The 16,505-nt window shown below is 43.1% G+C and overlaps 1 protein-coding gene and 1 long non-coding RNA gene across 3 annotated transcripts in view; both read left to right on the forward strand.

Moving 5' to 3' along the window:
- LOC148341520 (uncharacterized) overlaps positions 1–457 on the forward strand; it is a 67,017-nt gene extending 66,560 nt beyond the window's left edge. Inside the window, exon 7 of the long non-coding RNA XR_015842353.1 lies at positions 251–457. This is a non-coding gene — a long non-coding RNA (uncharacterized LOC148341520). The remainder of the gene's footprint in view (positions 1–250) is intronic.
- Positions 458–1,640: 1,183 nt separating this feature from the next.
- Positions 1,641–16,505, forward strand: part of large1 (LARGE xylosyl- and glucuronyltransferase 1) — a 55,649-nt gene continuing 40,784 nt past the window's right edge. For both annotated transcript variants that reach the window (XR_015842312.1, XM_088288854.1), the window contains exon 1: positions 1,641–2,153. The gene's annotated coding sequence lies outside the window, so the exon portion shown is untranslated. The remainder of the gene's footprint in view (positions 2,154–16,505) is intronic.

Genomic DNA, 16,505 nt, shown 5'->3' on the forward strand with positions numbered 1-16,505 from the left:
GAATACGATGATGAAAGCATAAATGAATCCATGCATGCACTCATATCAGTGTCTTAACACTCTGGGTCACATTTCAGCGTCCTTTGTGTGTTGGCTAATTGTGTGCACGGCGCTGTAATCGCGTTTCAAATACATTTGGCTGGAGCGTCACGCATCAGTCCCCCCCCCCTATCTAATGTCTCTAATATGATGCTTTTATCATATCAATGGCGAGTATAAAGTCTAAATGTGAACATGCTTTTCATCTTAGGTGAGAAAGATCTGACAAAAGATTGCCACGCGCAGGGTTGTGCAGTTCATGGAAATGAACTGGAAATTTCCCAGATCAGGCTGCCGCATCAAAATGAATGACCTCATTGGTCTGGACGTGGATTATTCAAATTCCTGGAAGACTGTCGGCCAAACTCACCTCGACGTCAATGAATAGACAAAAATAATAAATGAATATGAGAAGGAATCCTAAAAATCAATATGCAATTTGAAAGCGATGGCGATAGAGGTTGCAAGAAGGTGGAAATGGTTTGATTTTATATTATATTAAAGTAGAATCAGATCAAAGAAGTTCTGCATCATGGCGCATTTTCTTTTTGATGATGAAAAAACAATTTGCAACCAAGAAACACCTCTCATCTGCACATCCTGCTTTCAAGAAGACTTGGAATGGAAATGTTATTTTTTCCAAAATGCTTTACGTCACCTTTGAAATGGACTGCTTCCCGAATCTTTCATCTGGGCCCCATTTCAATAAGTGGAGCGCGTTGATACAATGTGTTCTACCTTCAAGGTAATCACAGGAGCTTTTACAACGCTGCCTCTTCGTTTATGTATTAACACAGTCATAAGCGTGTATACGCTGCCATGGAAACAAATCCGGTTCTGATTCATTCACTGATGGTGCAGCATGAGGAATCTCTTGGGAGTGGAAGGGGGGGGGGTGGTGTCTTACTCAGGTGTGTTTGATTACATAATGATTGCGGGGGATCAAACTTTCCATTTGCGAGATGCTGACTCAGACGATGCGTGAATAAAATACCTCATGTGGCATTCCTGACAACAACTGGGCGATGTTGCAAGTTTATCTCCAGCCACTGGAAATTGAATCAATATTTACTTGCATGTTATCGGTTTTTTTTTTGACAGTGCAGCTCTATTGGACTCTATTAGCATTATCGCGGGTCGATTATTTGCTCAGGCGTGGCGATTATAAGAGATAAATGTAATGTTATGTGTTGCCGGTGTCGTTACAAGATGTCCCGTCGGAGGGAAAATATGCAAATTATTTTTGCCGTTAACTGAGTTCCAATATTTAACTGAGTTAAACAATTTTTAGATTAATCTCCAGAGTTAACGCTTAAATTTTGACACCTGATTTTATACATAAAAAACAATCTCACATCTAGTACCGGCACAACAGCTGTCTTTTATTTCCATTTACGTCGAGGGAGGATCGTATACAGTAGACTACTTTCTACCGCCCCAGGATGAACAGCAGAAAAAAAATAAACAAATAAAATGAATAAAGATGAACAGGCGCTATTCCAAATGCTCCATTCCTGTCCTCGAAAATCCACTCCTGTACTTGCGACCGCCCCCTTCCCAACGCCGCGCTGTGATTGGCTGCTGGCTGCCTGGCAGGAAGAAAGAGCTGCTGTGTTGAGGCCGAAAACTCGGGCACAATCTGGAAGGGAGGGACGACAACAAAATACCTCCGTGGACCATCGCATGTACGGACACTCAACAGGAGACGTCAAGGGGGATGTTTTTTTTTTTTTATTGTGTTCACATGGAGTCGAGTTAGTTCTGATTTTACCAGCTCCGTCTGTGGCCGCGATTGCGCGTGCGTCGCTGTAATCAAGTCCCGCTACTCTTAATGAGACTGAATGTGCCCTGTCTTGAGATTTAAATCTTTCCATGGAGGACACATAGCTGCTCCTCCGCTTTACTGCGAGCTGAGGCTGGCCGGCTGTCACTGGCTCAACAACAACAACAAAAAAACTCTTGCACGGCAACTGTGATGAAGGAACCGTGAGATATTCGTGAGGAGCAGCAGCAGAAGCAGCGTGGGTTTTTTGAACGCTTTTTTTTTTTTTTTAAAGATCACTGAAGGCTGTCTTTTATCGGACTCAAGCGTCTTCGACGGCTCTCCGCATCAGGTGAGTTCAAATCCGCAGTTTTTCGCGAGCCATTAGCTCAGTGACCTTACCTCACCAGCACCCTTTTAAACCGCTCACCCTGCGTTATTTTGGGCTGTGCTTCTGTTCTACTTCCAGAGTCATGTTGTTCAGGCGCAGGGGTGGGGGGGAGAAAAGAAAACATGCATGTCCTTTTTTGGCTTTGTGTTAAGCAAACCTCCACAAAGCAGTAAATAGAACAGGGTGAGGGGATTAACCACAAAACGGGTTTAGCCAGCTGTCCCATTCCGAATGCATTCATTCATTCATCCATACTGCACGTCATTCAAAAGCATCCAAACAGTATACTATAAACGTGTGCATTTTATGTCTCGAGCTCTTTTTTTTTTCAAGGGGGGGTTGAGGGATTACCAGTTGATGTAAAACGTGTAGCTAACAAGTGGCACAGCGATACAGAACGCGCAAATGTTAATTTCGATATTTTTCGTGCCGCTGCTTTGGGATCTGCTTAAAACGTATAGAAACGTATTTTGACAAAAGTTATTAGCGTTATATTTGATCATGATGCTGTCACTTAAACCAATAAGCATCATATGATTGTCATTATCCTGTCAGATAAAATGTTAATATATCAATAGAAAAAGTAAAATCTAATGTATCTTTTTAAAGGTGGCGTGGAAAATGAGTGTTGTAATTTATGTCCGAATACAGTGGTGCCTTGACTTATTTCAAACCATCTCTACCCATTGGAATGAATGGAAATGCCATTATACTGTTCTAATATCAGGTATCAGTATCGGCCCGATACCTGCCGTCGATACGTGAGCCACAAAAAAATAATCTGTAATTAAATTCTTCTCTGCAGTAGTTGGCATTACACTGCTGCCGTTCGAATAATAATTTCGGCAAAAAAAAAAAAAATTCTTATTGTCATTAAGTAACTTTGTATGTATGGAGAGTACTTTAAGGCAGAGCTGGGCACTTGACCCTTTTCTGCCGGCTAGTCCCCGCCCTCCGGCCGCTATCTCTTTACGTTTCCGGCCTCGACCTCCTGGATTTATTCATAAAAATTGTCGACAGACTGCCCACCTCTGACTTTAGGTATCCGTATTTGTTGTCTGTGAATACTCAAAATGAATCTTCGTACTGTATCAGTCTAAAAGAAAGAAATCTCCCCAGGTAGGGTAATACAGATGTACAGACACAAGCGAAGAAGAGTTTCACAGCTAAATGACGTGGTAAGCTGCAGTTCAAGTAGTTGCTTTAATCGAAGTGTTCATTATCTGCCAAAATCTTGCTTGTTGCCACCATCTGGCGTTCGCATCTCAAATGGTTGCTCGCAAGTCAAAGCAAACAAGTATGCCATTGTTTATATTCAAATAGTAGCTGTACCTACCACACTAAACATGTGGGGGGTCATTAATTTTGCAAAGGAGCCACATGAGAAACTGGAACGCTTGCCGAGGGCCAAGCGAACGTGCTAACCTCAGCTTATTTTCTGTCATTTTTAACGTATTGAGAACGATTTAAAAAATTTGACTTCATGGTCTCTTTCAATCCAGTGCTGATATTTATTATATATTTTTTATATAATGATTATTTCCATTCACGTGACATCTCGTATGACTATTTTGTTGTGCGGTGTTGTTTTTAATATTCGTAATGGGAACTCGCACCTCATTGTTATGTGGTGGGGAGCCACAGCCCGCAGATGATGATGATAATAATAATAAAAATGTCAATTTCATTATCTACTGTGATGATCGCAAGGTGTTTGTCTGTTGTTCTCATACCAACACAATGCATCTTAATTTAGTTCCGATTAGGTGGCTACTGTAATTTTTTTTTTTTTTACAATTTCTTGGCAGCGTCAAATAGGCCTTGCGGTTGTTCGTTCGAAAAGAAAACCGTTGCGTTTCTGCGCCGTGCTGATTAATGTGCCTTGGTTGAAATGAATATTCTTTATGGCAATGCCGCCTAATTCTCCAGACTGACCCGGGGAGCAACTGGAAAGCACATTTCATAATTAAAACGATAATCGCCGGTTATTGTTTCGGCGGTCATGTGATTTATTGAGTGAAACGATGACATTGCAGCGATGAAAAGTGATTTGTAGTTTCTCGGTTATGTGTTGCTCACGAGTTTGGAGCTGGTCATCTTCGGAGATAAAGAAATTGACTGACCACCGGGTAATTTGGTTTATGGGTCAGCACATTATGTATTGATTTGGCGCACATAATTGTTTTTGTATTATAGGACAGAAGGGACTCGGCACAGCGTTATTTAGTTTTGTTGACTGAACATTGTGTCATTATTTGGAAAAGGTTTCTGTTAATAAAAAAAAATGCAATTTTTCTTTTTTTTACGATATATAGGGTGTTAGGGTTTTTATTTTATGCTAAAACATTAAGAGTCTTTAAACACTCTCTTAACTTTAATTATGAAAGTAGGTTTGCGGAAAAATAAAACTCGACCTTGTGTGTGATAGATTTGGAAGTTAGCCAATCAGAAGCTTGCTAGCTGCAATATTATCCAACTTTAATTAGTAATATTTTTAATAGATTTTTTTTATACTTATTTGGAGTATTTAGCTTTGAGATCTTGCTTAATAATAAATTATTTAATTTAAGTCTTAGTAGGTTGTAATTTTTTAATTGTTTTTATTTATTTTTTTAAATTATTTTTTTTTTGGGGCGGGGGGGGTGGATTTTAACCACACTAAACACTCTAAATTCACTTTATTGCATTATGGCAGTCACGTCGCGAACAAACACTCTTTTTGTGACCCGCGGCAGTTCGTCTGTTAGCCATTCGATGGCTTGCTAACGTAGTTTTTGTACGACTTTTATGCTTAATGCATTTTCCCGTAATCAGTTTCTATTTGGTGTCCAGCTACTTTTTGACGATGCATCCTGTATATTGCAAATAGTCCCCCCCCCCCCCCCCCCCAAACCTTAGTAAATTATTGCTCACTTGCTCCGAGTGGGTCAGTCACCTTGCGGTAATCAGAAGCGAGTCGCCCTCCCCTCCATCCCGACTTTGTCGTCTGACTGTATTGCTTGTCCATATTATTTCTGTTTGTCTCCATTAATGAGCGTGTATACCAACTCTCGTGGGGATGTATGGGCGAACAGCAAACAACCCTGTTCTGTCCACTGCTTCATTGATTTCCCTGTTCATGCCCGGCGGCCTTAAACAGGCACATTTCAAGTGATGCACTCATCACCATGTAATCACTGTGGATGGCTCGCAACTTAATGTGGCCCTGCTGGAGACGCATCTGAAAACGAAGCTGATGCGGCACTTTGACCTCTCCCAAAGCCCTCACGTCACCGCTCGCTGTTATATTAGACGGTTAGCCCTAATTATTGTCACTCTCGGATGCTTATTTTGGGCTTGAGGTATTCCCTGCGGGTCTGACATTCTTGTTGTATAACTTTGGAAGGAGCGGCTATGTAAAATATGCAAACGGTATGTCTTCTCTCACCGCGTTGTCCTTTCCGACGATTTGCTGGTTCAGTGCGACTGGAGTGAGCGTTGGGATGATAAACAAGTCATTTACCAGAGTTAATTGGAACTGCATGATAGCATGTCCCTCACTGGATTTATCGCACCTACCAGATTTCTATCTCTATCACCGGAGACTCCAGTACAGAAAATAGAACGGCGTTTGCATCCAAGCATTTGGGTTTAATATTTTATTTTATTTTTTTTGCATGTCTCGCAAGACAAGGTTATTGCCACGTGCCTCGCTGTCCACATCAAAGTTCAGAGATCCGTTATCTGTTGTGACAGCCAGACGATTCTAATTTAAACGGATTGCGTTGTCTGATAGAAGAAGGATTTTGAGTGCGTTCCATAGCCCGGAGCTGGAGACATCCGACCAGGCGTCGGGAACATATCTCATCATCACTGCAATATTATGTGCAAAGGACCGCCCCCCCCCACCACCACCCATCGTACCTCTGAGCAAACTCATCACATTGCAGGATAAAAAACAAAATGCTCATCACGATACAGTAATTCAAATATAGATGGGATAAAATATCGCTATTGTAGTTACTAATGACTAATTATGTTAATATTGGTTAATGAGTGCCAAAGCTGGGCAGAACTGTCCGGCCAAACGCCCATTTTTGCGGTAGGGGTCAGGGGTGACAAATTTGAAAAATTAACGAAGGCCGCCGGTAGATTTTAGTCCAGCCCACGAATCACGTAACCTGTGCCTCCCCCCTGCTACTGGGGCATACCATTACAAGAAAGGGAAGCGATTTGATATATCTCCAGCAAATTGTAGCGCAAATTAATGAGCAGTGAAATAATCGCCCAGGTAAGAACCGACGATCGGTTTGGGGAATCCCCCAAAATGTTCTGAACTCCTATTTTGCTGGGTGTGTGCGATATCAATGGTCTTTGTGGTCGACGGATGTAGCAAAATCACTTCTTCCATTACAGGGGGAATCAACATTCAATTCCATGCAATTGACAGAATTCTGAATCAATCGTTGCACTAATGGATGATTCTGCTCATCTGTCGAGGTCAGGCGTTGGGCTTCACCTCCTTATTCGTAAGATGGTTTTAATTCGATTAGGTTTGTCATATCATCTTGCGATCAAACAATTACCAATATTGTCTATATAATTTGCGAGCATTCCATTTTGAATTCTCTATAAAGTTGAAGTGGCTTCTATGGCCCTAAAGATATTAGCTGTAGACCTGACGATACCTTGTTAGCCCACAAACTGCTTTAACCGTGATAGCGTTGTGACGACAAGTGCAGTCAAACCTTTTATTTTGAATTTATTAATATTTAATATTTACATTAAAACTCATTCACTACCAGCCGAGTAAACAAGAATTAATTTTTGACGTCTTTACCCGTCAATGGCAGTAAGCGGGTTAATGTTACGGATTTCTATTCTATCGCGAGAACACCGAGTAAATCCTCCGAGGAGTTGAACTAAAGCCCCAACTCGTAGTGATCGTGTGCATGCAGCATTTCTTGGAGCCAAGTATCGGTATATAAAGCGGGCCATCGAACACTGCGCCGAACGCAGGTGAGCCGAGAGCGCTCGCTGCAGTCGTTTTAATGATTTGAGCGTGCATCGCAGTAACCATTACGGCCGGTATTATTTCAGCTATCCTCTATTGTGGCGGCTTTCCCATTAACCTTTAGCTTTGAGTCGATGATCCCGGGATTATCTCGGTTCTCTTCATAGCCAAATGTGGAATTAGACAAATGTGTCAAAATTGGCAAACTTGTCGAGATATGGAAGTCACATTTGGTAGATAACGATTTGATTTTGATGGATGGCTGATCTTGGCCTGTTGTCTGCAGTTTGTCATTACAACGTTTTTCTGTGTAATATCTGGTGAGTATCATGAGACGTCAACTGGACTTGTAATGCTTCACTTGTCCCCCAAACGTTGGAATATGTATCAAATACCAAATACGGTATTTCACAAAATAAACGGCCTCTTGTTCCGTGGTCATTCTGGTCAGCGACTGGTTACCGAGCCGGTTTTGGCTTCCATCTCTCTCATAAGACCAGCTGTCCAATATGAATCAGCTCAGAAATGCTCAGGGCTTGTTTTCATTTTAGTTCCCCGGCAAACCAACATGACAACAGGCTGCGGTCCCGATCCTCGGACTTCAAAGCGCGAGAGATCGGTCACTAACGACACGTTGCCGATTTCAACCAACTCAGTCCATCACGTCTGTGAAGGTTATCTCGATCAAGCTCCCAAAGGCGATAAGATGCAAATTGAGGAATTTTATTTCGAAACACTAGGTCTGTTACAGTCCGCTTGCCTTGGGGCCGAGTGGAAACGTGACCCACTTGTTCCAGTGTCTGATGCTATGATAAAAACAAATGCCTCTTTTGTTTCGGGGGTTGGCGCCGCCTTTGTAACGCAAATTATTACGACCGACGCTACTGGAATGGAGCAGCATCGCCCTGCTCATCAGTTTTTCACTCAAGTCACACAGACGTGCTGGCTTTGTTCTGCTCTGCTCAACATCGACAACGTTTATTATAACGACCCCATATTTGAATTGGTTAACTTTGGAATTACAATAAAGCCAGTATTTATTCGTCGAACACCCCCCTCGCCAAGCAATGGGTGCGTTGAATTCCCGGCATTGTCCGAGAACAGCTTCCATCTCCCGCTTAATCTCACAAACAAGTTATTCGCTTTGAGTAACTTGTTTACGTCTGTCTCAAATAGATGTTCATTTTCTGCGCGCTCATCTGTCCGCGGTGCCCGTGATCCAATACGTCTGCTCTGCAAGACTGCCAAGTAGAAAGGATCTCATCAAAATGTCGCGCTTTTTTTGTTTTTTCTTTAGAAGACAAACTGTAACAGCGAGGCTAGCTCGTGGCAGAAATTGTTTCCCAGGCGGGCTCCAGTAAAACGGCCGTCTGTTGATGAAGGCCGATATTTTAGCAGTATGATGAGTGCGGTTTGAAGGGGCGGATGAAATGAAGTTTGTCAGATAGCAAGCTGCGCTTAGATCAGAGGGTCAGCGCGCCACATGGTGGATAAACACAACGAGCTCATTTGGAATTTGGACAGAAGGGTAATCGGCAGTCGTACCGCAGACACCCAATGTGGTGCCAGGTTTGTAGTCATCTGAGGGTTCATGAGTCGTTTGTGATAATTAAAGCGGAACTTGTCGCAAAACTTTGAAACAACCTTTGTATCACTTGGATGGTGAACTCGCGTTTCATGCGGCCTTCGGAGAATGTCTGAAATTTTTAGGATTGAAGAAGCTCTCTAGATTATTGGTGAAACATTTTAGACAAACAAGAGAAGTCCAATTTCCTTGATTGAACCTTAGGAGGACCCCCCCCCCCCCCGATGCAAGTTGATTTGGTCAAGCGTGAGCGCAGTAATCAAACGCGTGGGAACGCGATCGATAAGTCTGGTACAATTCCAGAACAAAATGAGCTTGCTTCATGTGAAATCGTGGTCCCCGCTTGAATCCCATCCAACTGGAAAATGCACAAATCAGCATGCATGAAATTTACTTCACAGTGGCCAACTCCAAATAAAAGTGCGAAAGCACACTATATTTTTTTTTTTTAACTGACTGACTGAATTCCAGTTGTTGAAGGCACTCTGAAAAGATCGCGAGTCACAAGGTTAACACATTGAGAGAGACAAACAACCGCCCACGTCGTCCCATCTTCAGGCAAGTTTGAGTCTATAATTGCTAAGCATACGATACGAAAATATGTATCGTATGTTTCGCTCGCCAAAGTACCCGGGAGAAGGTCACTGTCCGGAGATCTTGCTTTAATGCGAACCACTCAACTGATGTTTAATGCAAACCACTCAACCAAATACTATTATGCATCCTTCTGCTTAGTGGGAAAAAACAATGTATGCTGTGCTATCATTGCACTTCGACCACTCTTCGGAAACTCGTCTGCGTTGCTCATTATGTTGCAAAGATGCATCTCTTTGCCGGAGCTTCAACGTGACATCTGCATCCTTAGCTAATGAGTACGACTAAAACAAATGATTTCAGTTTAAGTGATGTTGTGGGTAGCGTGCTGGCACGACACCGCCGGCGCCTCCCCCCCACCACCACCACCCAATCCAGGCCACAACACTTAGCACAAGGGGGTAAAGTAGGGCATGAGACTAAAAACAGAAATGTGTCTTCCGCATTCGGTCTCTGGGATGCTAGAGTAGAGAGTGACAGTTACAACACAGGATGCAGCATCCAATGTTTAAAAAAAAAAAAAATGAATGCATTGATCCTGTGCTGTCTGGATGCGCTTCTCATCATCCAGACGAGGCACAACAAACAAACATCAATCATTTTATGAATCATTACGTGAAGAGCGACGCCCTCATTTGAGGAGTGTGGCAGATCCTCCGTTAGACTGCCGGATGTAACCATTAACAAAATGATTTTCCTGACAGCCAACGATCGTGGGGGGGGGTGAACAATCCCTTATTTCTCAGAGGAGGGGGGGGGGGTGATTCAATCTACGCCTTGTATTTTTTTTTTTTTTTTTTAATCACATACAATTAGAAACATGAACAATCGGATCGTGTGGTATGCAATAAACGCGCGATGGAGTGAGGGGGCTGTGCAAATGGTGTCACGCCCTGGAGGAATTCGGCAGGAAGCAACCTGGCATCTTCAGAGCAGAAGACAATTTCCATATTTTTGGAACTTCAGTGTTTGATTCGCAGCTGGCGTGAATGCCACACTTGATCATTTTGTATCTAAACGCCTCGGTAGGATAACAATTAGAAGAGGTTGCTTAACGTTGCAAAGGGCAAACTAGGTTGTTCAACGAGATAAGAAACAAAATACAAATGTGATACGATGGGAAATAGTGGAAATCCTCTCAGAAACATGCCATGCTATCCAAACTGGGGAGGGAAAAAAGTGAGATAAAGTGACGATGATTTCAACTGAATCTTACCTCTGAAGACTGTCGGTTTACATCAGCACCGCCCGGACCACAAATCGCCTCGCATTTTCCTCATACAAGTGTAGCCTTTTGCACTTCAAGTCTGTTTCATTCCATTCGGTGCACTCAACTACTGTGATTGGATTTTTTGGCTCTGAGTGCTGTCGAAATGTCGTGCGTTGAGTTCACCCCGTGTCGGGACACGCCGGTGACTAAGTCTTCTTCTGCTGCTATTTTGCTATGTTGTAGCTTGAAGTGACCCAAAGGAAATAATGGAAGTAGAGTTCAATCCAGGTTCAAAAAGATCATAAAAGTATTGTTTATTGTGATGCAGGTGTGAGCACAAAAAATAGGATGTTGCTAGATGAGGATAGTAGTTAACCTTGGTAGATTTGGCTAGTCCCATCGGTGCTAGCCTAAAAATATTCATGGAAGCGGGACCACGGGGCTGCTAGCAAAGAATAAGTGCAGTACTAAATGTAATGACTTTTTTTTCTTTTTTATACCGGTCATTCGAAATATAATCCGCAAATACAAGATGTGGTTATCTATTAACTCATTTAATCCCAGAAATGTTCACTCGAGAAAACCCCTCAATTCCAGCGTTTTTCTGGATTTTTACTGATTTTGTGAGGCCTACAGGATATTGTGTTCTAATACTATAAAAACAAGGAGCTATGACGCAAAAAAAGACGTATAAATAAGTCTTTGGGAGGCGGGGACTACATTTTTGAAAACGTATATGCATGTCTCATGGATTGTATGAAATGAAGTTAAACCATTTTGACAAATGTGACACAATTTATAGTTTGTAGGCCCAAAAAAAAAAAAAACTTTAATAAATGTTCACTCGCCGACCACCTTCACTGATAACCACCCACTGTTTTGATTAAAATCACACCTTTGGCCCGACAGACCATCATCCTTCGTCCTTTCCTTACATATTCGACCTTAATGAAGACATTTAAAATGCACACCATACGCCTTCCCGCCCACTCTGATCCCAGTTTTTAAATGCACTCCTGGGAGGCCATCCTGTCGATTACGCTCGCAGACACATTCGGCCGAGCCACCTTGGTCTTTTCGGGTTGAGCGTGCGTGTGCATATTTCACTCCTCTCCTGCGAAATGTGAGCGAATCGCCAGCCACTCCTGTGGTGGAGCATAACACCTGCAAGCTGGCAAGCCCTCTTAAAACGGCAAGCAAAGCCCAAACGAGTACAATTTGGCTTTGCTACAGTTATAGAAACTAGAAAAGGGAGGGAAAGTTGGAAAGGAGAGCGGCAACTGGGGGATGCAGACCACCTACTTAAAGGTTATGATTCGCATTGTGTGTGTGTGCACGACATACCTTGTGGGGACGCACAGTGCATACACATGCGGTGACGTCAAGTGTCGCCATCGGTTCAATATGGTGTAGGATGGGAACGCACGTAGAGGAAAGACATGATGCTTGTGCATTAATTGTTTTTTGTTTATTTTTTTTCGTGCCACTAGGGGGCATCGCACCAGTTTGTTAGCATATCATTGACTCATTAATCGCAAATCTACACAATCAAGAGAATAGGGTAGCACAGTCTCCAATTTAGGAATGTATGCAGCACATTTCCACCATGTCTCCATCCTCGGCAAAGGATCAATGAGGTTTTAAAAAGTATAATTAACACACAGTGTCGAACTTGGCAAGTAACCCCGTTTGATTCGTTGTTTTACAACAGTATTCCAATTACAACTTTTCAACGTGACCCGAATATTTGGACTTGGAACACGGACTAATTAGGCGTTTCCACATTTGAATAATTAACACCCTGATGTCACCGACCAGAACAAGGCTGTTGATATGAAAGTTGTCATCTGACTGACTCATCCTATTTCAATTTTGCAAAAACAGCTCACGGTGCCACAAACACCAATCGGGTTGAATGACACGTGATTGAAAATGGCTTTTGAGGAGATGTGAAACGGCATTAGCGGCGCCTCCGTCGTCGACCTCCTCGACACAGGATGCTGATTTGCGTTGCCCCGCTCTCGGCCGCGGAAGATTTGTGTGCATTTTCACCTCCAAATGCCTTTCTGCACTTCCCCAGCTCCAGTGACATCCATAATGTTAGAGCTGCCTTTGTACGGCGCCGCACACGTCCCTCCCTACCATAACAGAATACTAATGAGTATACAAGCTTAATGAAATGAGGACAGCCCCGCCTGCACAATCGATATATTTTCCTCCACTGTCAGTGTGGCAGAAGTCATTTAGTCCACACTATGCTCTGTACTCCTTTCCGCAGAGTGTTGATTGTTTTGACCCGTGGCCACTCTTGATTATCATGTCGCGAGAGAGTGTCGTCTCTTTGGCTTCTGCGGAAGAGAAACAGCTCACCGTTGTACTGCTGCCTGGGTAGGCGGCAGCCGTAGACTCTCTTTTGCCTTGGATATTCATCCCGGATTGTGGGTGGACTTTCAGTTCTATTCAGTTCTGCAAATGAAAGGGTACTCAGGTTATTTCTTCTCGTGAATCTCTCGGCTTACTTGGTAATGTTGAAGGGCACGTTCTGCGTCTTGTGACACAGCTAAGGTAAAGGTACTTGAGTATAAACCATATAGAGAGAAAATGCGTCCTCCACATTTTCCGTTCTCTGCGTGGGTAGGCGACTTGAGATCATGTGTCAGTATCTAGAAATTCAGCGTACGTTTATCTCAGGGGGGGCTTGCAAACAAGAACACCGGAAGACAACTATACAGAAAGGGTGTCGAAGGTGGTCCAACCTAGAATTCTTACTTCCGTCAGTAATTACATATTAATTACCCTGTACAATCCGAAATTGCACCCTTTGGAGGTCCACGTCTTTTTTAGCCTCTGGAAGATTTCCTGGCTTTGTCACGTTGCCATCCTTACCCGTATGCGACGATTTTTACGGCATGTTTTAGAAGGAAGCTGCAATGGATAGCGGCCATGCATTCTGGGGTTGGGAAATACACAATTAAAAAAAAAAACATTTGAATTGGAAAGAGCCTTTGAATTATCGCAGCCTGATGTCATCCGCCGTCAAATGCAGCCTCCGAAAGATGCGGCCTCTGAATTGAGACGGAGCTACATGTCACGATTCTGTGTGCGAGAATACGTCGTGCACGACTCATTCATATTCTGCTACATGATTAATTATGTGATTTTTAAAGTTTCGCTCTGTGTAAATGGTGAAGACTGCTTTGCAATTCAAAACCAAAGAAGGCCAACCTCTCGGCTAAAAAAAACAAAAGAAAAAACAACCGGGTTGTGGACCGAGACTATTGGGCCATTGATTGATATGAGGGGAAACGGGCAAAAGCGCTCGAAAGAATGCATAAACTTTGTTTTATTCATAAATGCGTTTGAGCGAGAGACTGCCCGTCACAGAGAATATTTCAGAATTTTCGTCTCTGGCCCAAAAGCTGCCACCAAAAGCCTCCCCTCATTTGTGTTAACGGATAGGGAATCAAACCACGATATCTTCTTCCACACAACTCTAAACGGAATTGTTAATATTTCCGCTCATTTGATCGGTTTCAAAAGCCGCCGCTGTATTAAATTGCGGTTGATCTGACTGTTATCTCTTTTGTGTAAAACAGGGTGTCACCTTGAGCTCTCAGATCTGTCGGTAAAAGTTTAATTTTAACTGCGACGGCATAAAAGAATAGAGAGAGGGGGGGGGGAATGCGAAGCCTCTTCATCAGCTTTCATTTAGGTAATTTGATGCGTAATCTCCAAATCGCCTTTTGCCCGTACATGTTGCGTCTTCGTCTCAAACCTTGCTTGTTGTCTCAACTCTTCCGTTCCCGTGCTCTCTGATCAGCTCGGAGTGCTACCTGCAAACCGCCGAGCTGCTTGTTATTCATATTAAGTGTTAATACCCGCACTCAAGAGTCCCTGATCAAATCACTCGAAGGCGTCACAGCACTAAATTGTGCTCTGCTGTCAAGTCTAAAGTGCCATTTTGAAAGTCGCGCATCTTTCAAGCTGATATGCCACGTAAACGAGCCGAAGAGTATACAAGTGTCTTTGTAGAGTGATTATTGATAATTGCAGCCCTCTCGTCGTTAGCCAGCTAAGTAGTCGTGACTAAAAGTATGTGTAATGTATATCATTTTGTGTGCGGAAAATGAAGGAACAGCATCTTTTATCTCATCTTAGCCGGTGTACAAATACCAGCCGAGCGTCTCTCCAACACTGTTTATGGCTAATCATCTGACAGCAACCACTGGGAAATGACCTGTTGTACGTTTTGGCACCCGCTGACCGACTGTTTACTTACTGAACGACTTGCCGTAATCTATCCGACAGGATCAAATATACTGACGCTGACCGCCTATGAACTGAGCCAAATGAGAGAAAACTGTCATCGAAAATAGATGAACTCGGTCAACTGCGGATGTATTTGTGCACTCTTACGACTCTGCCTGACAATTGGAGGAGAGAGACTCAATGTACTCGGATAGTTGACTTTAGACCAACGAGGCACTGTTGGCAGCTGCTAATCTGGAGTTCTTCTTCTTGAATATTGAGATATTATACCAGTGTCTGTTTAATATTTACCGTATTTTCACAAATATAAGTTGGACTTTTTTCATAGGTTGGCTGGTCCTGTGACTTATACTCTACTTATACCAAAAAAAGACAGCCACAAGAGGGCACGCTAGACTTAAACACCACTATCCTCGACTCCTTACAAAGACAACCTTGAACAAATGCCCACGAAAAGAGACGACACGACACGCTGCAAGGTGTGAAATTTGCAGCTGCAAACTGTCAACGGTGCAGTTATGGTATCTCTCCCGCCTCTGGTCGTTGCCAAGGCGATGATAAAAAAAATATAAAGGGCTTTGTGGGAGGACATTCATGCAACGTAACTGCCTCTCTATCAGAGCACGGACAGATTTTTTTTTTGGTTTGTGTCGCTAAATAAGCTTCATCATGTTAGCATACCTCAGCCTGTTATCGATTCTTTTATTGATGTTATAACTTGCCTTCCAAGATGAAATGTCTCGCGACTTATAAGCCGGAAAATACGGTAAGCGAGCAACTGGCATCCTGAGACCTTGTGTATCTTGTTCTTTGTTTCTGCAACTTTTCTTCCGTACAAGGAATAAACTATGACATCGAAAATACTGCCGCAACGCCCGCGGGGGGGTGGGGTGGGCGTGGGGTCATCTTTTCACAGTCAAAACGCAAGAGAAGCGCCTTGCTGCTTTACAGTTGTGTCGGCTGAAGTTTGAGTGCCCGCCAGCCACTGGAGGATTATATAAAACTTGCCACTCCATACAGAAGCGGAGAGTAAAAGCTCTCATAATATTGTGACTTGCCGACAAAGTAAAACTTTTACCCCGCCGCCCTACGAGAGACTCAGCCCCTTTCTGTTTGGTAAGACAGAACTCGAGCGTCTGCTGCGGCAGCTGACAGTGATGCAAAGCTGCTGTGCCGAAACAGGGGATGATCCGGTTGTAAATAAAGCTGAAAGTACATGACAGCCAAGTGCTTTTCATGTACGCTGGACCTTCAGATCTCTAACGGACCGTTTCATGAGAGAATTACCTTTTTAAGTCACGTTTTTTTGGTGAGAAGTCCTCGTTACTTTTTTCATTAGTTTATTATCGCTGAAACCTTTTTGTCACACACACACCCTGACGGTCTGTCTTGGAATTCATACACGCCAAGCCTTTGAGGTCTTCAGTCTGGGCGTGCAGTTAGTGCTGACTCTTCCGTGACCTCTTCTTTCGAAGCACTGCCTTGACAATGTTGTCATGTCCAACGACATGACCACATACATATGTATTTTTTTTTTTGTTCTCAACAGACAAGAATTTCTAGGACTTCTATCAAGAGCATGTCAAAGTGCTGAAGCAAACTCAACTGTCTGCTCGGCGCTTTTGTTTATAGCCTCGCACAAGAACTCTAGACCAATCCGAA

Source organism: Idiotropiscis lumnitzeri, chromosome 2, assembly GCF_059441095.1.
Source record: "Idiotropiscis lumnitzeri isolate Australia: NSW breed Sydney's pygmy pipehorse chromosome 2, RoL_Ilum_1.0, whole genome shotgun sequence".
Classification (NCBI taxonomy): Eukaryota; Metazoa; Chordata; class Actinopteri; order Syngnathiformes; family Syngnathidae; genus Idiotropiscis; species Idiotropiscis lumnitzeri.